This window comes from Narcine bancroftii, chromosome 3 (assembly GCF_036971445.1).
Source record: "Narcine bancroftii isolate sNarBan1 chromosome 3, sNarBan1.hap1, whole genome shotgun sequence".
Classification (NCBI taxonomy): Eukaryota; Metazoa; Chordata; class Chondrichthyes; order Torpediniformes; family Narcinidae; genus Narcine; species Narcine bancroftii.
The window spans coordinates 36,561,360-36,587,664 of record NC_091471.1 but is presented as its reverse complement, the minus strand read 5'-3'; the positions used below and the strand labels follow the sequence as shown (position 1 = coordinate 36,587,664).

Below are 26,305 nucleotides of genomic sequence, written 5' to 3'. Positions count from 1 at the left end.
AGCTTATTTCACCCCTCTCTCTCTCTCTCTCTCTCTCTCTCTCTCTCTCTCTCTCTCTCTCTCTCTCTCTCTCTCTCTCTCTCTCTCTTCCCATCTGAGACTGCTAGAATCCCCATGTGACTCTCTCACTTGCCACAAAACCCCACCTTCTTCAGCAAACCACAGGAGTTATCCTTCTGCTCCCATCTGTTGCTTTAGGTAAACAAAACCCAGGAGTGACCTTTCTGTGAGCACTAAAGATACTTGCAAGCAGCCAGCCTGTCTCCAGTCCAAAACAATGGTCTATTCATTTTATGATGCCATTTCAATTAGCACCAACTTGTGAAATGTGCATAGCATTCTCCATAGTTTCTGTAAAGTCCACTGAATTTGAATTCTTCAGTATTTCATATAAGATGTGTTTTAAAATGTGTGTACGTATGTAACCTACTCTAATTTTACCAAATTATCTCCCAAATGTATATTCCATTTCAACACCCAATTAACCTACACCACCCCCCCCCCCAAGTACATTTCAAACAATGGAACGAAACAGGAGTCCCCAGGGGGAAACCCACACAGACAATGGGAGAACATAAAAACTCCTTACAGACAGCATGGGATTCAAACCCCGGTCGCGATCACTGGCACTGTAAAGGCACTGTAAAGGCATTGAACTAACTCTACGCCAATTGTGCTGCCTCCACTCCACTGCTAGCCCCTTGTTGAGGACTGGTTTGTTTTCTCCTGACTTTCCCTTCCTAAGATCCACAATAAATTCCCTAGTTTTGCTAACATTGAATGAAAGGTTGCTGTTGTGACACAACTCAACTAGCTGATCTATCTCACTCCTGTTCACTTTCTCATTGCTATCTGTGATTCTGGCAACAACCACAGTGTCATCGGCAAATTTGTGGATGGCATTTGAATATTTTTGACTCCACACATTCATGTGTGAATAGAGAGTTTAGCAGTCAGCTAAGCATACATCTTTGAGGTGTGCCTGTGTTGATTGTCAAAGAGCAGGAGATGACTGATCTTCCGAAGAGGAAGTCAAGGATCCAATTGCAGAGGGAGGTGCAGAGGTCCAAGTTTTGAAGTTTGCTGACCAGTACTTACGGGATGATGGTTTTGAAAGCTGACCTGTAATCAATGAAAAGCAGCCTGTTGTACGTATTGCAGTTGTCCAGGTAATCCAGGACTGAATGGAGAACCAGTGAAATTGCATTTGCTGTGGAACGATTGTGGCGGTAGGCAAGTTGCAGTGGGTCCAGGTCTTATGTGTGAGTTAATTCTTGCCATGACAAAGCTCTCAAAGCATTTCATTACAGTAGATATAGTAGGGTGAAATGGTTAGCGCACAACGCTGTTACATCAGCAACCCAAGTTCAAATCTGCCGTTTTCTGTAAGGAGTTTGTACATTCTGTCTGTGCCTGCGTGGGTTTCTTCTGGGTGCTCTGGTTTCATCCCACACTTCAAAATGTAGGGGGCGAGGGTTTTGTAGGTTAATTGGGTGGCGCGGACTCTTGGGCCAGAGGGCCTGTTACTGTGCTGTATGTCTACATTTTAAAAACAAGATGTGAGTGGTACTAGATGATAGTCATTGAGGCAGCTCAATCTGCTCTTCTTGGGCACCAGTATTATTGATGCACTTTTGAAGCAGATGGGACTGCAGCAGTGAGAGATTGAAAATGTCCGTGAACACTCCAGCTAGTTGGTTGGCACAGATTTTCAGTACCCTGCCAGGAATGCCATCAGGGGCTGATGCCTTGTGAGGGTTCAGCCTTTGGAAAGATGTTCTGATTTTTGCTTCTGAAACAAATATCATAGGACTGCTAGTTTCTGCAGGGATTCTCATTGATACAGTAGAATTCTCCTTTTCAAAGTGAGCATAAAAGGTTTAGCTTATCGGGGAGTGAAGCATCACAGTCATTTATGATGTTGGGTTTCACCTTGTTGGATATAGTGGCCTGCAAGCCCCGCCTTAGCTGGTGAGTATCTGATTCTCTTTCTAACATTCCATGAAATTGCCTCCTTGCTGTTAAAATACCCTTATGTAGGTCTTGGACTTCCTATGGAGATCTAGATTACTGGTCTTAAGTGCCATTGACCTAGCTCCTCAAGAGGTTGTGGATCCTCTGGTTCATCCATGGCTTTTGGTTAGGGTACTCCTGGTATGTGCATGTGGGCACACACTCATCCACATGGGTCCTAATGAAGTCACTGACAGCTGTGGCATATTCATTCAAGTTTGAAGATGAATCCATTGAATCAAAGCAGTCTTGCAGGTGCTCTGCCACCTCCCTCAACCATACTTTCACCATCTTCACCACTGGTGCTGTAGTCCTCAGTTCTCTTTGTATGCCAGGAGTAGAAGTACAACCAGGTGATCAGACTTACCGAAGTGCAGCCGTGGGAATGCTTGGTAGGCGTTCTTGGTGTTGGTGTAACAGTGGTCAAGTATGTTGGCTCCTCTGGTGGCACAGATAATATGATGGTGATAGCTTGTCAGAGACTTTTTCAGGCTGGCCTGGTTGAAGTCCCCTGCAATGATTAGGAAGGTATCAGGTTGTGATGTCTTATATTTGCTGATTACAGTGTTCAGCCTCTCCAGTGCTAATCTGATGTTAGCCTGGGGTGGAAAATACACAGCAACTAGGATTATGGCGGAGAACTCCTTCAGTTGATAGAATGGATGGCTCTTGATTGCTAGATGTTCAAGGTCGGGGGGAAGGACTGAGGCATAACCGTTGGCTTGTGCACCACAATGAATTGATGATGAAACAAACACCTCTGCCTCTGCCTTTACTTGATGTCTGTGTCTGGTCCAAGCAGAGGAAGATGAGGCTCTCAGGCTGTAATGCTGTGCCTGGAATGCTCTCATTCAGCCATATCTCAGTGAAATACATCAGACAGCAATTCCTGATGTCCCCCCACTGCTGTGATCCCCCTCAAAGCTCCCCATCGTAGACGTAAGTGCTACTGGCCAATAGTCATAGAAGTTATTGTTATGATTGAACAACCCTTTTAATTTTTTTGTTTGGAACTGAAGAGACTTTGTTAGCACTACAAAGGAATAGCAATGGAAAATTCACCAGAGAATGGTAAATTCAAAATAATAGTTTTTATTAACTTATCAATAACATAACATTTCTTACTTATCTCTGAACCTAACTCTAAATTTAACCCCACTATGTGAAAATGTGAACTGTGTGTAATTAAAGTCCCACTCTGAAAACTCAATTTTTAAAACTTTAGCATCAATTTAGTCTTGCTTGAAGGTCTTAAATTCTTAGTTCAGAAATAGTTATAAAGCACTTTTAAACATCATATATTCAGGCCTTTTTACCCACAATTCTTTTGATGAGATATCTTGAGAGATATTCTTTAAATAGAAGTGACAATATTATCTCCTATGAAAAGGATGATAAACTTCCTGTTTTTCCAGGTTCAAATCTTCTTTTTATTAAAGATTTTGGAATCTGTTTTCCACACTAAGAATCTGCCCTCTGTTCAAAGAGACAGTGAATGTTCTTCCACGATGAATTCACAAACCCAAAAAGGGTTAAACGAAGTGGTCATACAAATTGGACCCAGTAGAATTCTGTCCTCTTTTCCAAAGAGACAGCAAAGTGGCCTTCCTTGTTTCCAAAGCCACTGATTCTGTATTCCCCATTTTTCAGGAGTAACACACAACTGCACCTATTCTGGTTACTGTCATTCAACCCTTTCTTTCACGAGGTTCCAACCCCTGTGTGTCACAGGGGTTTGACTTCTGTACTCTCCAAATTGAAGTCTGTCTCTCATTTTGATAATACATTTCCAGCCTATTTTCTCATGTCACATGGTATGTGACATAATTTTTGTCTTTGAAGCACATAAGGTCTTTTGACACAAATGTCTCCAAGAAGTCTGCTTTTCTCAGAACTAAAATGGCCATGTGTTTATGCAGGTGGTTCTAAACTAACAGTTATTGTTTCCAGTATCTCAAAAACCATCATAAATCCTTTTAATCTTCTTGACTCTAACTTCAGTCAGTGTCCATTATCATCTCAAACTGGCTTCTGTCTTCTATCTCAAAGAACCATGTGTGTTTAATATGCTAATGTGTTGTCTTTGTGCCCCTGTAACCACCCAAACTAACTTATTAAACCATATCTAGATAAAATATAGTTTTAACATTTTAAGGATTCATATTAACACCGATCCATTACACCTCCTTTCACAGAGAAAAATTTTGAATTTCTAGAAAGGTCAAAATTTTAAAACTACAATCTTTCTTGTAAATATTGCACTCTAAAATGATACAGTACAATACAGGTAAAATATAACACTTATTTTTTCAATAACATTGAAAATCTAACACCTTGCCTTTACTATGAGTTATAGCTAAGTCATATTCTTGCAAAATTAAACTCCAGTTCAATAATAATCTATACCTATTTTTAATTTTACTCATAGATTATGGTCAATGTGAACAATGCTTAATCCCATAGCAATGCAAACATATACTTCAAAATGTTGCAAAGCTAATACAAGAGGCAATAATTATTTTCCAATAGCAAAATAATTCTTTTAAGTATTTATTGAATTTCTTAGTCACTGGATTTTCAACATCATCACAGTCATCTTTTTTTAATAATGCAACATTGGCTGCATCTTCATTGGCATCAACTGCTAAAGCAAATGGCTTCCCAAAATCAAGTGATTTAAGCACAGGTTTATGACATAACGTCTTTCAGTTTGTCAAAGGCTGTCCAAATAAACTTTTCACTCTTCTTTAAAATACTAGACGTGAAGAGCAATCTCAACAAAGTTTTTACACAATTTCCCATAATATCCAACAATTCCTAAAAAATCTCCCAATAACTTTCTTACCCATGGGCATAGGAAATTCAGAAATAGTCTGAAGTTTAACCCGAATGGGCTCCAATTTTTCTTACCCATGGGCATAAGAAATTCAGAAATAGTCTGAAGCTTAACCTGAATGGGCTCCAATTTTTCTTACCCATGGGCATAGGAAATTCAGAAATAGTCTGAAGTTTAACCTGAATGGGCTCCAATTTTTCTTGGCCAATAACATAACCAAGATAACTCATTTGAGCATGACAAATTTCAATCTTAGATAAATTAGCATCAAGATTGGCCGTCAAAAGTATACAAAACAGCTTTTCTGTAAAATGACATTCACAAAAGTCAGTTTGTGTGGTATCACATCTCCTCTCGAGTTTTAACTACCATATATTTCAGCATACAAGTTGAGTTGAGAAACCCAAAAAAGCTCTCAAAAAATGGGGGTTGACTTATACACTGGATATACTTTTGAGTCCTTCAATTCAGATCAAAATCCAATCCGCACTAATCCGGTGTTTCAGTCGATCCTTGAAAAACCGATCTGGCATTCAAGTTGACCCTTGAAAAACCAAACAAAACCCGACTGCGACAGATTTTCATTGAGGTTTTTATTGAAAACACAATTAGCATTGTCTGAAAACAGCAACACATAGAGAACCTTTCAAAATCATTCTTGCTATCATTGTCCGAAGCAAAGATGGCAGCAGGCACATCCATACTCTCACTGTTTAAACAGTTATGACATGGGTCCCAGTCTGTATCTGATGAGGCGGTTTCAGCTTCGTCATCAGTGTCCCATCAATTGCACAAGAGATATCGAATTTTTTAAATGATTTTATCACTGTCTCTAACTTTGTCCCATGCTTTGAGCACAAAGTTACACAGAGTATCATGTGATGCAAAACGCATTGCCCCGCCTTTTGTAAACTACTTTTCTGCACTGGACATTGATGTATTCCATTCCTCGCGTACATGGTCTTTGAATAGCTTGTTCAAGCAGACATTGAAAGGTTGCAATATAGATATCAAACCACTCGCGATAGCCAGCATGTAAGTATTATGTAGTCCTAATCTACTTTTAGTCATTTCAGTTGAGTGGCTACGAAACATTTCCTAGACCAGCAAAATCAGTTCTTTGGGTAAAACACCTGCCCTCCTGTTCCACACATTGTCTATCCAGAGTTTAACACCATTTTCATCCATTCATCCTTTTTCAGGAAAATGTATAAAAATACCTGCAGGGAATTTCATTTTTGGTTTAATTTTGCGTTTAAAGATTACCATAACTTTGTCCTTTTGGCCATGCATGGTAACACCACAGTATAGCCCGTCCTTTCATGATCTGTTCTTCTGGTTTCCATTGTTCTATTGTCTAACATGTCAAAATTAATGAGGGTTTTATCTACGTTTTCGATATTTGAAAACTGTAAGTTTTCACCAGTATATTATATGGAACCAGCAGAAACACCAATTTTATGATCAAGATCTTTTGGTAGTTTTTGTGCAATTTTTGCTTTTTGGCATAATTCCAGATTTTTTTCTGTTCGTGAAATGATTGCATTAGTCTACCGTAGCCTCAAAGTCATCACTGAGGTCTGGGTGCAACTTAGCCCACTGCAGTACAAATGTTTTTATTTTATTTCAGGTGACAGTAGCAATCTTGCCTCTGTGCACATACTCATTCTGCAACGTGATTTTCAAACTCTGGCCAATGAGTGATTCCTTTTCTCAAAGGTCATTGCCTTTTTTGGTATTTTTCTTTAAGTCTTTTCTTTCTTCCTCCAATCTCTTACCAACTTCTCATGGACATCAAATTTTCTTGCAGCAGCTCACTTGTTGGTTTTCTTGGCCATTTCTATCACTTAACTTAAAGCTTGCTTCATATTTTCATCGTGTGCTGCATTGTGTTAATGGACCCTCCATGATGGCAATCACCTCCAGCCAATGCCCATCAGATCAATCCCCGCAATCTATAGGAGTCAACGTATACACCAGTTAACGGGGCACGTCAGGCAGTTAGAAAATGGGCGTCGACTTACATGCTGGATATATAAAACCTTTAAAATGAGGCTGAAAAGGGAGGTCGACTTATGCACTGAAATATATGGTATGTAGTTAACTTTATTTACCCTAGAAGTTATCTCATTGTGCCTAGAAAATCTTGCTCTAAGATGATTAGACATTGTTGAGATCAGAATTAACACTTTATCTCCTGGTTTAAAACTTCACTGTCTTGCTTGTCTGTCATTCCAGACTTCCATTTTATCTCAAGCCACTGTTAAATTCTCCTCAGCTATCTTACACATTTTTTTCCCAGTGATCTTTAAACTGAAATATAATCCAACAAATTCAACTGTCATGTTCCCTGACTTCAAACCAAAGTAAATTACAGTAGAACTCCGATTATCCAAAATCCTCAATTATCTAAAAAAAATTTAAAATTTTGGATAAACGAGGATATCTTAAGTCTTCATTTATCCAATTTTTTTTGGAGCCAAAGCGATGACAGTAGAGGACCTCGGGCCCATGCAGCAGTAACGCAGTGGAGTTTGGGCTCCCAGCGCTGGCAGCAGCACAGCAGACTTTGGGCCTCTAGAACTAGCAGCAGCGGATCACAGGCCCCCGGTGCTAGCAGCAGCGGACCTTGGGATCCCAGTGGCAGCAGGGACCTCAAGCTCCTGGGTAGGAGTGGGACCCTTGGGCTCCTGGCACAGGCGGGGCCCCAATGGAGAGGTGTCGGTGATTGGCGGTGGCCAGCATTTTTTTGGTGAGAATTAAACTTTATTTTAATGCTTAAAATGCCTTACCTTGTTGTTTGTTGTTGTGTGAATACTGTTACAAGTGATTGCTGTTGCTACTGGGCTGTTTTTAAAAAATGAGCAGTTCTCCAAAAAAACCATTTATCTGAAATGGGCCAGGACCCAACCATTTCGGATAATCGGAGTTGGACTGTAACACCCTCATCCCAATTCTTTTAATTCTCACAACAATAAATTCTCATCATAGTTTTTGAAGTTGAATGAAACCTCTCCAAAGCTCCCTGAAATTCTAGTTGATATGCAGACAATGCAATTTGCTTAGTTCCCCATTTATAAACTAAACTATACACCTCACTTAAAATAATTTCCCTGATCTAATTGTATTTGTTTAGGTAGACCAAATGAACTGAACATTTTTACTAGAGCCCCAGACACAGTTTTTGCTTTAACGTTCCTGAGTAGGAATGCTTCGGAAATCCTATAAACTGCACACAAAATATTAAGAATTTTTTTTAGTGTATTTACGGGTAAGTTGGCCAATGGGTACTTCCTGTACCTTTTGTGCTCCGGCATCAGCAGCTCTGGAAAGCATGGTCAGCGCTGCTGGTGGGGGCTTCCATGGTCGGCCTTCTCAGTGGGGAAGTGAATGGCAGCAGCAACTCCAGAAAGCATGGTTGGCACTGTTGGTGGAGGCCTAATTTCGACTTTCCATAAAGACCCGAGGGATATTTTTGAGCCAATATTTGAGGGGAAAAGTGGGTCTTGTATGCCATCAAATACAGTACTTTTGTTTTATCTACTTTGAATATGTGGAAATGTTTCCTCCAATTTGCTCTATGTCTACCCCTCATAACTTTACATACCATAACTGTGAACCTTGGGGCAACATACGACTCATAGATGGGTAGATACCATTTGATAGGGTGGTGAGTGATTGTATAGATTATGATGCATTCCTTCTTGTTGTAAAGCTTTGAAATACTCAGTGCATACAAGAAAGCAAGGATTTGTAAAGCCCATTCTCTTAGTTACTCCTGCAATAATTGATTGTATGACTAGATCAGAATATCATTGCTTCAGTAACCAAGCCAAATGACATGGAGCTCAGTCTCCATGCACTTTATCAAATATGTGTGTGCTGATTGTAATTGTGAACATTTGACCAATGTAAATCCCACAAATCCAATCTTCAAAGTAGATCATCTGATAATTATATTACTCCTGTTTGTGAGTACTCCTGTTGGCTATATTCCTTATAACAAAACTTACTGCCCTTCAAATACAACTAAACTGTAAGACAATTTTTAGGATGCAGGGTTTTTATGAAATTAATATAGAGTTGTTTTGTTTTCTGTCCTGTTCCAGTCTCACCCTGAGTGTGATAAACACTGCTTCATTGACTGATGGCGCTCAGAGCTTTCCACTCTCAATACTGATTTTAGCAACTGGATCTTGGGCTGTTCACATTTTCTAGCACAGCAATCGGTTGTAATGTAGTTTATTGTTGCCACCACTCCTTTGCCAGGATTATTTTGCTTTTGTCCAACTTCCTAACCTAGGAAGGGTGAAAGTCGTTGTAGTAGGCTCCACAGCCATGCAAACTAAGTTTATTAAAGTGCATGTTACTCATTAGGTGTTCAACCCAAGCTCTTTCTGATGCCTATAAATTGGTATCAAACCACATAATGTGCCATTAGAGAACATTTCTAATATCTCGAGGATCACTGACTAAGGTCTGATTGCAATAATTTTCCCCATGAGTGTCAAATACACCTGGATTTAATAGCTTAATGACAAGCAATAGTATTGTCTATTAAATTTATATGTATTTAAATTTAGACATATGACACAGTAACAGACCATTTCGGCCCACAAGCCCATGCTGCCCAATTACACATAATTAACCTACAATCCCCAGTATGTTTTTGAAGAGTGGGAGGAAACCAGAGCCCTCAGGGACAACCCATGCTGACACAGAGAGAATGTAGAAACTCTAGACATACTGTGCGGGATTCAAACCCCAGACCCAATTGCTGGTTCTGAATAAGCGTTGCACTAACTGCTACCCCAACCATGCCACCCCACTTTGATATCTTCTTCCTGGCACCAATAACTGTTTTACAAACTGTTTTGACTTGATAACACTGATCCTTTCTTTAAGCGTGGAACTTCCCAGTATTAGGTATAATTGTAAAAATGTGGTTTTAGAAAAGAAAAGTGTAAACAACTAAAAGAGGAAAAGAAGCCCTTATTGAAAGAAGATAGAAAAAAATAAATAAAGAAAATAAAAGGAAAAGGAAAAAACCCTCCCAATGGCGCTCTGTAAACTCGGCACCTCGACCCCTCTTGCTATGGAGTGTACAAACCAATCTTTCCCAAAAGAACCCTAAATTACTATAAAACATTAACATCAAATGAAACAAATTCCCTTAATTTCTCTATTAATATATCTACGCAAAATAATACCCTATATTAATATTAATTAAAATTACATAAACAATTAATGTAAAGTAAATATATCATAAATATATAAACTTAAACCTCTCAATTACATAAAATTTTTAATTGAAATTTATCAAAATAATTAAAGAAATTTAACAACATTTTACTTATTATGTCCCAATGTATTGTACTTAAATTACTAAAGCTAGTATATCATTTAATAAGAATAATAATTGAACTTAATCAATTTATTCTAATTTTATATAGCTAAATATAATTAGAGAGTAGGGAAAAAAAGGCCTATATTAATTTATGTACAAGTCTAATCTATCCAGTGTTATTCTTACTATATTAGTATTACTATAAATAATAATATCTAAATACAAGAACGCAATATAAGAAATGGACCAAAGTAAATGTCCTTACATTATCAATTTAGCTTTGAAATCAGATTTAGAAATCTGTTAAACGTCCAGAAGATCTTTTTTTTTTATTTTAATTTTGGTTTTCAAACACTTATACATTCTTTACATATATATACCAAAATATATGCCACTTACAAATAAATATATAGACCTCTTCTTTTTCTTATTAAAATACAAAAAGTACAATTTACAAACATATAAAAAACAAAATTCTAAAACAAACCAAAACAGAAACATTCCAGCCCCCCCCCCCCAACACCCGCCCCACCCCATTACTCCCTTCCCCTTAACTTAAACAAGATAAATGGATACAGAGTCATTTTTGTCTACCTTTGAGGCTCCCTGACTATTTTACTGGTAAAAATAATAGTGTAAGGTTGAGGATAGATCATATATTTACAGCAGCAATATTACATTTGTGCACCAATAATGTTCAAATAAGGTTGCCAGGGCTTCAGGAATGTATCATGTTTGTTTATTAAATTATAAGTAATTTTTTCCATAGGAATACAACTGTCCATTTCTAATATCCATCTCTTCAGAGAAATCAGTGTATCTGATTTCTACGTGATGGCAACACTTTTCTTAGCTATCGCTAATGCAATCACAGTAAATTAGATTTGGAACTCAGTTAAATGATTACTGATGTCTATAAAATTCCTCAACAAATATAACTTCCTGCCAGTAAACATTTACTATCACACAGGACCAAATGGAATGGAGAAATGTTCCTTCTTCTATTCCACATCGGAAACATCTGTCGGATATTTCAGGCTGTGATTTGTGCAATCTTTGTGGAGTCAAATATAATTGATAAAGAAAACTTTATTGCAACAAGCCTTACTTTGCATTAATAATCAAGGTAACCCCTTCTTTACACCATTCAGCCCAGGAATATTCTGATATGTTCACTGCTAAATCTGCTTCCCATCTTTCCCTGGACCTATGAATTCTGAGCCTTTTCCCATCTGTCTGGAGGGTAAAATAAATTTGAGTAATAAATTTGTGTATATTACCAACCCATAACACGTGTTCCAATTGACTTGACTCCAGAGGAGTCGCATTGTTTCCCCATATTTCTCTTAAAAAAGCTCTTAATTGCAGATAGCAAAGAAAAGTGCCATTCAGGACATCATATATTTTCTTCATTTGTTTGAATGACATTAAAATTCCATCCTTATAAAAATCTGCAAAATATCTAATCCCCTTTTGGGACCAAATATTTAAAATCCTATTCCCCATGATCATAGGCAATAGTGGATTGTTACATGATGGAGTCCTTATAGAAATTCCAGTTTTCCTTCCTATTATGTTGTTAATGTCTTGCCATATTTTAATCAAATGGATCAATATAGGATTAGAAGACTTTCTTAATTAGTTTCAACTTCCACTATAAATAAAATCTTTGGGTGATGCTTCCTTCAACCTGTGTACCTCCATATGTCCCCAATGTACCATATGTACATTCAACCTGTTCCTCCAACCTGTGTAGCGCCATATGTCCCCAATGTACCATATGTACATTCAACCTGTTCCTCCAGACTGTGTACTGCCATATGTCCCCAATGTTCCATATGTACATTCAACATGTTCCTCCAATCTGTGTACCACCATGTGTACCCAATGTACCATATGCACATTCAACCTGTTCCTCCAACCTGTGTAGCGCAATATGTCACCAATGTACTATATGTACATTCAACCTGTTCCTCCAACCTGTGTAGCGCCATATGTACCCAATGTACCATATGTACATTCAACCTGTTCCTCCAACTTGTGTCCCATCATATGTCCCCAATTCGGTGATTCTGATTCAAACAAAAGCCAAAGTGCTCAGCTGTGAAGCCAGGTAGTATTTCTTAAAATCCGGAAGCCTCAAACCCCCTGATTTGTTGTCCCATGTCAATTTGTCCAATGCTCTCCTCAGCACTTTATTGTTTTATAAAAATTGCCTAACTATACCATTTATTATTTTTAAAAACTTATTTGATAAATATATTTGGTATTGATTGGAACAAATATTGGATCTTTGGCTTGATCTTCATTTTAATACATTTAACCCTTCCAATTAAGGTCAGGGGCAGGTCCTTCTACTTCTGCAGATCTTTTTCTATTTTTGCCGATAAGAAAGTAATTCAATTTATATAGATTGTCCAAATTGTTATCGAGCATGATTCCTAAATATTTAATCCCATCGTTTTTTCCATTTAAGCACACTGTTACTTTAAAGCGCTCATAATTTTGGTTAGTTATTGGTAAAATTTCACTTTTTTCCATATTTATTTTATTTCCTGATACTTTCCCATATTTTATTAAAATTTCCTGTAATTTCTTCAGGTTCAGACATATACATCAATACCTCATCAGCAAACAAACGAATCTTGTGTTGAACTTGACCGGCTTCAAAGCCTTTAATTTTAGGATCACCCCTGATCATTTCTGCCAGAGGTTCTATCACCATAGAACCTGCTTGAGAAAGGGGGCAGCCCTACCTGCTCGAACAGCTTAATGGGAACACTTCTGATATCTCGTTATTAGTTATTATTTTTGCCTGTGGATTTTGGTATAGAGCCTTAACCCAATTTATAAATCTTCGTCCAATACCTAACTTTTGCATTGTTTTAAACAAAAAAGGCCTCTCAAGTCTGTCAAATGCCTTTTCTGCATCTAGAGATATTACTATATTGGGGTCCTTCCGTGACTGATCTAAGTGTATTATGTTAAATAGTCGCACCAAGTTATTTGACATTTACCTCTCTTTATCAAATCCTATTTGATCTATGTGAATTAATTTACATAAAAATTGTCCCAATCTGTTTGCTATTATTTTGTAATCTACATTCAAAAGAGATATTGGTCGATAAGATGAAGTTTTCATAGGATCTCTGTTCTTTTTGGGCAATACAGTAATTATTGCCGTTGAGAAGGAATCCGGTAATTTCTGGGCTTTCATTATTACATCCTTAAACAGGGGCATTAACAACTCTTTAAATTCTTTATAAAACTCGATCAGAAATACATCCTCGCCCAGGGCTTTGTTAGCTTGAAGTGTCCTTAGTGTTTTTACAATTTCTTCCCTGGTAAATTGTAAATCTAATTTCTGTTTGTCCTCATCATTCAACTTCAAGAATTCCACTTCATCTAAGAACTTATCTATTTCAACCTCATCCCCCAGCAAGTCAGATTTATGTAAATTTTTGTAATATTGTTAAAATGTTTCATTTATCTCTTTTTGATTGTATGTAATCATCATTTTCCTTTTGTATAGCATTTATAGCTCTTGCTGATTCTTCAGCTTTCATTTGCCATGATAATACTTCATGTGCTCTTTCTCCCAATTCGTAGTATTTCTTTTTTGTATTTAATATAGTCTTTTCTATTCTATATGGTGTTGTATTGAATTTTCTTATTTTCCAGTGATCTATATTGTCTTTATTTCCTGTCCTTTGATGTTCCTTTTCTAATTCCCTTATTTCCATCTCCAATTTATTTATTTCTGTATTAAATTCTCTTTTAATCTTTTTTGTATATGAAATAATTTGTCCTCTTAAATAAGCCTTTAACGTATCCCATATTAGAAAGCTATTGTCCGTTGATCCCAAATTAGTTTCACAAAAAAGTTCAATCTGTTGTCATATAAATTGTTTAAAATCCTCCCTTTTTAGTAACATCATATTTAATCGCCATCTGTATTTATTTTCCTGCTTCTCCAATAATTGTATTACCAAGGTTAGCAGCGAGTGATCTGAGTGCAGCCAGTTTTTACTACTCGATCTTTCAGACTAGACAATAGCAAAAATAAATCTATTCTGGTATGTGAGTCATATTTTTTGGAATAAAATGAATAATCTCTCTCCTCAGGATTAGACTTCCCCAATACATCCATCAAGTTTAAGTCTTTCATATATGAGAGAGTTAATTTAGCTGCCTTAGCTCTTGTTGTCGTGTTTGCCCATTTATCTAGGATCGGAACCAAACAAAATTTAAAGTCCCCTCCAATCAATATATTTTTCCTTCCCTCTGCAGCTTTTAAAAATACGTCCTTCATAAAGACCTCATTGTTATAGTTTGCGCCATAAATATTTATTAACGTCCATGATTCAGAGTAAAATTTGCCATTTATCATTACATATCTACACGCGTGGTCCATGGAGACATTTTCTACAGTGATCAGGATGTTCTTATTAATTAAAATTGCCATATCCGCTGCTTTCAAATTGAATGAAGAAGAGACCTACCCTCATCCCCCACCACCACAATTTGTCATGTTCCACTTTAGTAAGATGTGTTTCTTGAAGAAATACTATGTCAGCTTTTATCTTTTTTAAATATGAGAGTATTCTTTTCCTTTTGATCCTCCCATTCAAGCCATTGACATTAAAACTTATAAACTTCAATGACTTATCCATAATAACATAATAAAAATTCTGTGCAAATATACAAGTATGTTAACTCTTTTGTGATCTGTGACCTCACCCTAAAATTCATGCAGCCTCCACCTTGGTGGTGTTGTAGAGGAAGTCCCCAAGGCCTGCAAAGAAAAGCCCGTGAAAGCCTTCAGGGAGAAAGAAGAAGAGGAACCCCACCCTAAAGCGCCATCTTGAAAACTGTCCCCCTCCATTGATGCCATTACCCCCCTTAAGCCAGAGTTGTACCGTGCTGTACCTTCAGAATCTTCTTTCCATTCTCCGAGCTCCCCGAGACATGCATAGGATAGAACTTTGACATTTCACCATAAAAATTAAGATGACCACCAAACAAAAAAAACTTTACTATGTCCTTAAATTTCTCATTTATACCAATCTTTTACCATCGGCTTCACTGTTCCTCTTCATAATAAACTTTTCTACTTTTTTCAATTTAAAATATCTTCTCTTCTTTGGCTTGGCTTCGCGGACGAAGATTTATGGAGGGGGTAAAAAGTCCACGTCAGCTGCAGGCTCGTTTGTGGCTGACCAGTCCGATGCGGGACAGGCAGACACGATTGCAGCGGTTGCAAGGGAAAATTGGTTGGTTGGGGTTGGGTGTTGGGTTTTTCCTCCTTTGCCTTTTGTCAGTGAGGTGGGCTCTGCGGTCTTCTTCAAAATATCTTCTATTGCCTTCAGAAATGTCCACTCTCAACATTGCTGGGTACAGCATTGGATATGTAAAGTTATTTTCTCAGAGTTGCCTCTTGACCATGTTGAATTGTTTTCTTCTCTGAATCACTGTTACTAAAGTCCTGGAAGAACATGATCCCTGCATTGCCCCATTTCAAGGGAGAACCAGAGTTTCAGGTATTTTCATAAGCAATTCTTAAGATCGTCTCTCTATCCTTGAAGCTCAACAATCTCACCACAATGGGTCGAGGGCGGGCTTCACCCATTCTCCTCGGTCCCAATCTTCGATGAGCGTATTCAATGTGCACCCCGGTCACCAAGTTCATTGGTGCAAAGGACTTGAGGGATCCAAGTTTTGAAGAATATCACGGCGTCTCTGCCTTCTGCACCTTCTCTCAAGCCAACAATTTGCACATTGTTCCTCCGACTCAAGTTCTCCATGTGATCCAATTTGTCCAAAAGAAGCTGCTTCTCTGTCACCCATTGTTCAGCTTGTTTCATTAGTTCTTCGATTTATTTATCGTGTTTGCCACGATCTTTCTTGGCCCTTTCCACTCTTTCATTTAAAACGTTAATAGCTTCACCCACATCTCTCACTGTAGTGGTAAGCTCTTTAATGGGATTCTCTACCCTTGTAAAACATTTGACCCAGACAGACCTCCAGTCTCTTGCAGCAGAATTTCAAAGTCCGGCTTTCGTTGAGAGGAGGAGGCATCTTCACCCGCACTTTCCGTTGAAGCGACTGGCGAGGCTGGAGCTTTCTCCGTCATGGATTTTGGGTTCTTCCCGTGATATCTTCCAGCATTATTCAATATTATTATTTAAAAGATGTATCCACACTTTTATAGTTGAAAATTTTTCGTTAAAACCATTTTTTGGTCGTCTTTTAGGGCTGTCGGGGGCGTTTAAACTAGTATGGTTGGGAACAGGGTTTCAAGTTAGGCAGGACAGTAGGGAGAGGGTTTGTAGGCTAAGGAAAGGCAAGTTTAAATCATTTGAGGGAGGAACAGCAGGAAGTAATAAAAAGATGTTGTAATGACAATTGTGAGAATAGTAGAGAGGAGGATAGACAGAAGGTAGGTAGGATGTAGGAGATCCCTAAGATGTATTTATTTTAATGCGAGAAGCATAGTAAAGAAGTTGGATGAGCTAAAGGTGTGGATTGACATGTGGCATTATGATGTTGTGGCCATTATTGAGATGTGGGTTTTTTTAAAACTTTATTTAAAGATTTTATAAAACAAAAAAAATTACATTTAAAGAAAAATAAAAATAAAGTAATTATTACAACAGAGCATTAATGACCTAACTTAAATCAGTCTAACCACCCCCCCCCCCCCATATTACGGCCACTAAAAAAAATCTATATATATATAAATATAAAAAAAACCCACCCTTTCCCCCCCAAAATAAAGAGTGAAGAATTAATAAAGTTAATAATATTATATATAAAAAAACACTCACAAACAAAAAAAATAACAAGTAAAAATACTAATAAAAAAAGTTATCAAATCTAAAATATCACACACATAAAACATATTTAAGTCAAACTTAATTGCATGTACTTAACAAATGAGTCCACTTCAGCTTATAAAAAGACATTTTATCTTGAATTGAAAAAGATATCTTTTCCATAATTAAACAAGACTTCATCTCTAAATACCACCTATCTAAGGTTAGTATATTTCTATCTTTCCAAGTAAGCGCTATACATTTCTTGGCCACCGCTAAGGCTAAATAGATAAAAGAAATCTGATAATCATTTAAGCCTAAGTCAATTAATGATTGCATATTCCCTAATAAAAATATATCAGGATCTTATACAATATAGATATTATATAAACTATTAAATATAGATTGAATACCTTTCCAAAACTGTTGTAATTGATCACAAAACCAAACTGTATGTAAAAAAGTATTGGCCGTCTGATCACAATGAAAACAACAATCTGACTTACTAAGACCAAATTTTTTTAATTTCTCTGGTGTTAAATATAATTGATGTATAAAATTATTATGAATCATCGCTAATCTAGCATTAATCAATTTCCGAATACTATTCTGACAAATTTCCATCCAGGCTTCTTCAGCTATTATAGAACCTAAATCTTTTTCCCATTTCAACTTATCTTTATCCCAATCTGTCTTGCTTTCATTTTCTTGTAAAATACAATACAAATCAGATATATACCCCTTTTTTGGTATGGAAAGTACATATTTCTCAAAACTAGTTTCAGGCAATAAAATCATATGTCGGCCACATATCTGTTTTACAAATGATCTTAACTTAATATACAAATACAGAATTTCCACTAATACCAAATTTCCTTTGTAATTCCTCAAAAGAACAAAAACATCCTTCAAAAAAACAATCTGATAATTTTTTTATTCCTTTCCTTTCCTATTGTTTCAAAGTAATATTGGAGACTGTAAAAGGAACAAGTTGATTATTATATAATGACAATCGCCCAGACCATTTATTTTTAAGCCCCAATTTATTAAGTTTACTTGTCCATAAATTCAATAAATGTTTCAATATTGGTACATCATAAGTTCGTAATAAATTTTTATTCAATCGAAACAAAAACTCATGTGGAAATTTTTCTAAAATAACTGCCATTTCTATCTTTGCCCAACTAGGTGGATCCGCCATATTCATTAATGCACTAAGAAATTTAAATTGAGCTGCCTCATAATAATGTTGAAAATTCGGTAGTCTCAAACCTCCAAATTGAAAATCCCACATCAACTTTCTCATTGCTACCCTCGGAAATTTTCCCTTCCATAAGAAGTCTCTAACTGCTTTATATAAATCCTTAAAAAAACTTTTTTTTAAAAAATAAGGAATTGATTGAAACAAATATTGTATCCGAGGAAAAATATTCACTTTTATAGTGTTAATCCTCCCCAATAAACCTAAAGGTAAATCCTTCCACCTAATCAAGTCTAATTTAATCTTTTTTATTAAAGGAAGATAATTAATTGAATATAAATCTTGATATTCTGTATTAACATTAATTCCTAAATATTTAATTTGTTTAGTCCACTTCAAATTTATAATATTTTTATATATTGAATAATCATCCTTACAAATTGACAAAATTTCACTTTTACCTCAATTTACCTTATAACCAGATAATTGACCATAATTTTCTAAAGATTCTTGAATTGCTGGTAAAGAGATATCAGGATCCACCAAATATAATAAGACATCATCAGCAAATAAATTAATCTTATATTCCTCATTCAAAACTCTCATACCCTTAACATTTTCATTTTGACGTATTAATTGTGCCAAAGGTTCAATAACTATGGCAAATAAAGCAGGTGACAATGGACATCCTTGTCTAGTAGACCTTGTTAAATCAAAAGATTCTGAAATCTGCCCATTGGTAGCAACTCTAGCCTTCGGACTATTATATAAAGCCTTTATCAATCCAATAAACGAGGAACCAAAACAAAATTTCTTAAGTACTTTAAATAAAAACTTCCATTCCACTCTATCAAAAGCCTTTTCTGCATCCAACGAAACCACTATTGGATAATTCATTTGAGATTTAGAATTGTTTATCAAAGTTATTAAATGCAAAATATTATCAGACGCATATCTATTTTTTTATAAATCCTGTTTGGTCTTTATGTATTATTTTAGGTAAATATTGAGCTAATCTATTAGCCATAACTTTAGCTACAATTTTATAATCCACATTTAACAACGATATTGGTCGAGAAGAAGAAACCTGTAAAGGATCTTTATCTTTTTTTGGTATAACTGTAATTATAGCATTAGAACAAGATTCAGGTAATTGAAAAGTTTTATAAATTTGCTGTATTACATCCTTATAAATAAAAGATATATCTACATAAAAAGTTTTATAAAACTCTATAGAAAACCCATCTTCACCAGGTGCCTTTCCATTTGGCATATTTCTTATGGCCATTTCAATTTCATTTTCTGTAAAAGATTTATCCAACTCTTGTCTATCTTCTTGATTCAGTTGTGGCAATTTAATGTTTTTCAAAAAAGAATCTATTGCATCTTCAGTTACATCTTTACATTCTGAAGTATATAATTTTTTCTATTTAGTAGCTATTTAGTAGCTAGCTAATAATACCTAGTGTCGCTGAGAATATTCTCCCAGAATCACAGTGCGGCTTTCGCGCTAACAGAGGAACCACTGACATGGTCTTTGCCCTCAGACAGCTCCAAGAAAAGTGTAGAGAACAAAACAAAGGACTCTACATCACCTTTGTTGACCTCACCAAAGCCTTCGACACCGTGAGCAGGAAAGGGCTTTGGCAAATACTAGAGCGCATCGGATGTCCCCCAAAGTTCCTCAACATGATTATCCAACTGCACGAAAACCAACAAGGTCGGGTCAGATACAGCAATGAGCTCTCTGAACCCTTCTCCATTAACAATGGCGTGAAGCAAGGCTGTGTTCTCGCACCAACCCTCTTTTCAATCTTCTTCAGCATGATGCTGAACCAAGCCATGAAAGACCCCAACAATGAAGACGCTGTTTACATCCGGTACCGCACGGATGGCAGTCTCTTCAATCTGAGGCGCCTGCAAGCTCACACCAAGACACAAGAGAAACTTGTCCGTGAACTACTCTTTGCAGATGATGCCGCTTTAGTTGCCCATTCAGAGCCAGCTCTTCAGCGCTTGACGTCCTGCTTTGCGGAAACTGCCAAAATGTTTGGCCTGGAAGTCAGCCTGAAGAAGACTGAGGTCCTCCATCAGCCAGCTCCCCACCATGACTACCAGCCCCCCCACATCTTCATCGGGCACACAAAACTCAAAACGGTCAACCAGTTTACCTATCTCGGCTGCACCATTTCATCAGATGCAAGGATCGACAATGAGATAGACAACAGACTCGCCAAGGCAAATAGCGCCTTTGGAAGACTACACAAAAGAGTCTGGAAAAACAACCAACTGAAAAACCTCACAAAGATAAGCGTATACAGAGCCGTTGTCATACCCACACTCCTGTTCGGCTCCGAATCATGGGTCCTCTACCGGCACCACCTACGGCTCCTAGAACGCTTCCACCAGCGTTGTCTCCGCTCCATCCTCAACATCCATTGGAGCGCTCACACCCCTAACGTCGAGGTACTCGAGATGGCAGAGGTCGACAGCATCGAGTCCACGCTGCTGAAGATCCAGCTGCGCTGGATGGGTCACGTCTCCAGAATGGAGGACCATCGCCTTCCCAAGATCGTATTATATGGCGAGCTCTCCACTGGCCACCGTGACAGAGGTGCACCAAAGAAAAGGTACAAGGACTGCCGAAAGAAATCTCTTGGTGCCTGCCACATTGACCACCGCCAGTGGGCTGATAACGCCTCAAACCGTGCATCTTGGCGCCTCACAGTTTGGCGGGCAGCAGCCTCCTTTGAAGAAGACCGCAGAGCCCACCTCACTGACAAAAGGCAAAGGAGGAAAAACCCAACACCCAACCCCAACCAACCAATTTTCCCTTGCAACCGCTGCAATCGTGTCTGCCTGTCCCGCATCGGACTGGTCAGCCACAAACGAGCCTGCAGCTGACGTGGACTTTTTAACCCCTCCATAAATCTTCGTCCGCGAAGCCAAGCCAAAGAAGATATAATTTTTTATAAAAATTACAAAATTCCTCATTAATTTCTTTTTGTCTAAAAGTAATGCCCAATTTCTTTCTAATTGCTGGTATAATCCTAGATAATTGTTCTTTTTTTATGTTCTTTTTTTAACAGCCATGAGAGAACTTTATGAGCTTTCTCACCCCATTCATAAAACTTATGTTTAGTTCGATTCATTAAACATTCAAACCGATATGTTTGTAATTCATTATACTTACATTTTAAATTAGTTAACTGATTCTTTTGCATTTCAGTAGCATTTTTTTGAAATTTTTTTTCAGTAACAGTTATCTTTTTCTCTAAATGTTCAATCTCTCTGATTCTCTCTTTCTTTACTTTAGAAACATAACTAATAATTTAACCTCGTAAGAAAGCTTTCATTGCATCCCATAAAACAAAATGACTAGAAACAGAATTAATATTATTACTAATAAAAACCTCAATTTATTTTTATAAATAACTAATAAATTCTGGTTTTTGTAATAACATAGTATTAAATCTCCATCTTGGAATTCTCTGAACATCTTGTGAACTCTGATATTCTAATAATAATAATGAATGGTCTGAAACCAACCTTGCCTTATAATCCATAGATATAACCTATCCTGCAAATGCGTTGAAATTAAAAAATAATCAATTCTTGAAAAAGAATTATGGCGTGAAGAATAAAAAGAAAAATCTTTCTCTGTAGGATTAAATCTTCGCCAAATATCAACTAAATTCAAATCTGTCATCATGTTAGTCACTTGCACTGCCATTTTAGATTTCTTAATTGCTCTTGGATACTTGTCCAATAAAGGCTCCAATATCACATTTAAATCTCCCCCAATCATCACATTAGAATTTGCTTGTCCAAATAATAAAGACATATCCACAACAAAAGCTGTATCCTCAACATTTGGAGCATAAACATCAAGCAAAGTCCAAGCCTCGTTAAAGATTGTACAATTCAGTTTTAATAATCTTCCACCATTTTTCTCTTCATTCTGTAACTGAAATGGTAGATTCTTGTGCACCAAAATTGCCACTCCTTTTGCCTTTGATTTAAATGAAGAATAAAAAACTTGTCCAACCCATTCACGTTTAAGTTTCAAATGTTCCTTATTAATTTATTTTAAGTAAGCAAGTACTTTCTTACGCTTAATAGGATTATTTAAACCCTGGACATTAAGAGAAGCAAACTTTAATTTAGACATTTCTTACAACAACACAACAAGAAAAAAAAAGAAGAAAAAAAGAGAAAAAAAAAACAAAAAAAAAGACCCCCTCCCCTTATCCCCTCTTAAAACTACAACAAAAAAAAAGAAATTATTTTTTTTTAAATAATAAAAAGAAACTTCACTCCTTAATCCAAAAATTAATGGAAAAAAAAACAGGTAAGAGGTTACAACTACCTCCTCCTGTCTGAACCGGACAATGCAGTAACTCCCACAAAATATTGGGTGTGAGATAACTCACACGTAACTGACGACTTCTGGAAAATAATGCCCACCCAGTTTCCTCTCCTAACTCCCATTTCACATTAAACTATCATCATTGTCTAAATCTTCTCGAAAAAAAAAATTTAATCAGCTTTGTCACTCCGACCACCATTGCTTCCATTTCTTCTTGAAATTCGATTCCCATCTTGCGTCTCCACTCTCTTCGGAGACCGTGGAGGACTACGTCATTCCTGGAATTGCGTAATTGGTAACAGTTGAGCAAAGTCCATAGCTTCTTTAGGGTTATCAAAAAATTTTGGTTGATATCCATCCTGAAAAATCTTCAATACTGCAGGGTATCTAAATGTTGCTTTATATCCTTTTTTCCATAGCACTTCTTTCACAGGATTAAATTCACGTCGTTGAGACATAATTTCTTGACTCAAATCCGGATAAAAAAAAACACGATTGTTCTGGACCATCAAAGGAGATCTACTTTGTTGCGCATTTCTAATAGCCACACGCAAAATTGTCTCTATCATAATAGTTTAGACAACGGACCAGAACAGGTCTTGGATTCTGTCCTGGAAAAGGCTTTCTTCTCAAAGCTCGGTGAGCACGTTCCAGTATTAAACCTTCCGGGAACTTATCTTGTCCTAAAACTTGAGGAATCCAATCAGTAAAGAATTTTCTTTGATCTGGTCCTTCTATATCTTCTGGCAAACCAATGGTTTTTACGTTGTTTCGTCTAGACTGATTCTCCAAATAATCAACCTTTTTCGCTAAATTTTTATTCTGAATTTGTAAAGTTTCAATTGTTTTATTTATGACTTGTATTTGATCTTGTACCTCAACTATACCTTGGTCATAAACATCAAGTCTTTCATTCGTTTCAAGCTTAAAAGCTCCATAATCAACCATCTGTTGAGTATTAATGTCCACCAAGGTATTAAGCTTAGTGTTAACTTGAACCAAAGATTTACCTATCTCTTTGATTGAAGAAGATAACTTAAATTCAAGATTCTTAATAAGCATATCAACTGGAATAGATTCAGGCAAAATAGGATCCTGCTGTTTCTGAGTGACCAAAGGATTTTCTATTCCTTCCCTTAGTTTAACTGCTTTTCTTGAAGTATGACTACGTGTAGAAACCCCTGCCACAACCTCCTCAGCAGTATCAGAAGACTGATAGTCAGGGTTATCCTTAACCCATATTACATCAAGAGCTTTCATTACATCAAGATCTATTGAAGTCTTCATAACTGGTGGTGCATTTCGCAGCGCCAACACTACATCGATCGGTGGACGTCTCTTTAAAGTCGGGTCTTCAGCTGGCGGCGTCCCAGCTGTTCCAACTGTCAAAAGTTCAGTGACAGCGCTCATAGCAGGCGTTGATTGAAATACACGCGCCTGGCTAGCCCTTTGTTCCAAAGGCTGCCGGGCGCCATCTTTAAAGAGCCCTACCGGTACAGAGCGGAGCTCCGTTGCCGAATCCTGCACTTCTCCTCTTGGATCCATTCCATGCTGAGTCCTGGCTTCTTGTAAACAGGTAGGCTCAGATAACTTCGGGAAATGTAATTTCTTAGCGATCTGTTGCCGTTTTCTTTTACTTTTTTTCAGCAATTGTACCATTAGAAGCTAGTTCAACTCCTCTAACTATTTATAAACTTTTTAGAAGGTTTCAACGGGCACTTATAGACAAAACAATAACAAAGAGTCAGGAGAGAACTGGAAGGCACGTCTATTCCTTACGCCATCTTGCCACGCCCCCATTGAGATGTGGTTGAAGGAAAGTTGTGATTGGCAGTTAAATATTGCAGGATTTTGCTACTTCAGATGTGACAGAGTTGGTGGATTAAGAGGGGGAGGTGTGACATTACTTGTCAGGGAGGATATTACAGTGGTGCTGAGGCAAGATAGACTGGAGGGCTCATTGAGGGAGGCAATGTGGGTAGAAATGAAAAATAAGAAGGACGAGGTTACTATTATGGGGGCATATTATAGGCCTCCAAATGGGGAAAGGGAACTAAAAGAGCAAATGTGCAAGGAAATAGGTGAGATGTGCAGTAGAAATAGGGTGGTGTTGGTTGGGGATTTCAATTTTCCAAACGTAGTCAATAAGAGGGCAGGATGGCTTAGTATTCACCCATTGTGTTCAGGATTGCTTTTTACTGCAATATGTTGAGACGCCCACTAGAGGGGAAGCAGTATTAGATCTGTTGTTTGGGAATGAAATGGGGCAGGTGACGGAGGTGAGCGTTGGAGAGAACTTTGGATCCAGTTATCATGGGTCCATTTAGCTTTAGATTAATGATGGAAAGGGATAGGTCGGGTCTGAGGTTAAAGGTCTTCAAGTAGGGGAAGGCCAGATTTGGAGAAATGAGAAGGGATTTGCAAAGAGTTGTGTAGGCTGATCTTTTTCCTGGAAAGGATGTAGAGGAAATTTGGAGGGCATTTAGGGGTGAGATTTTGAGAGTACAGAATCTTTATGTTCCAGTCAGGCCGAAAGGGAAGACCAAATGTTCGAGGGAGCCGTGGTTTTCTTGTAAAATTAAGAAGTTGGTTAGGGAAAAGAGGGAGGCCTATACTAAATTTTAAAAAGAACAAGGGATTGAGGAGATGTATGGTCGTTACTTAGATTGCAGGAAGAACTTTAAGAGGGAAATTAGAAAGGCAAAAAGAAGGTATGAGGTGTCCATAACTAATAAGGCGAAGGTGAATTCTAAAGGTTTTTAGAGATATGTGAACAGTAAAAGGAGGGTTAAGGATAGAATAGGTCCACTGGATAATGGGACCAGTGAACTATGTAAGGAACCATATGAAATGGGAGAAATATTGAACAATTTTTTCTCGTCCGTATTCGTGAGGGAAAAGGACATTGGGCTATATGAGATAAGAGAGGCAAAGGGTTCCCATGTGGACAGGGTGGTTAAGAAGGTACGCTGGCCTTCATAAATCATAGTATAAAGTTTTGCGGCTGTTTAAGGCATTGATGAGGCCTGGTTTGGTGTATTGTGCTCAGTTCTGGCCTCCAAATTATAGAAAGGATATAGATAAGGTGGAGAGGGTGCAGAGAAGGTTTACAAGGATGTTGCCTGGCTTACAGCATCTGGATTACAGGGAGAGATTAAGGAGACTGGGACTTTATTCATTGGAATGTAGGCAACTGAGGGGGGTCTTGATAGAGGTATTTAAAATTATGAAAGGAATAGATAGACTAGACATAAACAGACTCTTTCCCCTAGGGGCAGGGGAGGTTAGAACAAGAGGGCATGAGTTAAGGGTAAGGGGACAAACTTTAGGAGAAATATTAGAAGATGCTTTTTCACTCAGCGAGTGGTGGCAGAATAGAATGATTTTCCAAAAGAGATAGTTGCGGCAGGGTCCCTTCTGTCATTTAAGAGAAGGTTGGATGTGTACATGGAGGTGAAGGGGTTGGAAGGTTATGGACGGAGAGCGGGAGGGTTGAGCAAGTGAAGTTGTTCAAGTAAACTGGTGTGGACTCGAAGGGCCGACGTGGCCTGTTTCTGTGCCGTAAACTGTTGTATGGTTATTTTCTTGGAGAGCTCAGAGAGACATGTCTGCTCAGCCACCCAGCATGGCCATGCCCCCAACATCCGGATGATCTTGAGCAAAATTTGATGCTTCCTATGGATTTGTAAAGATTTTATTTCTTTCATCTGGAAAAATAATTTAA

At 37.5% G+C, this 26,305-nt stretch overlaps 1 protein-coding gene across 11 annotated transcripts in view; it reads left to right on the top strand.

Moving 5' to 3' along the window:
• Window positions 1-26,305, top strand: part of hdhd2 (haloacid dehalogenase-like hydrolase domain containing 2) — a 59,919-nt gene that overhangs the window by 6,751 nt on the left and 26,863 nt on the right. Inside the window, exon 1 of one of the 11 annotated variants that reach the window (XM_069923820.1) lies at window positions 23,742-24,157. The exons of the other annotated variants lie outside the window; for them this stretch is intronic. The gene's annotated coding sequence lies outside the window, so the exon portion shown is untranslated. Of the gene's footprint in view, window positions 1-23,741; window positions 24,158-26,305 lie in introns of those variants that run through there. 11 annotated transcript variants of the gene reach the window in all.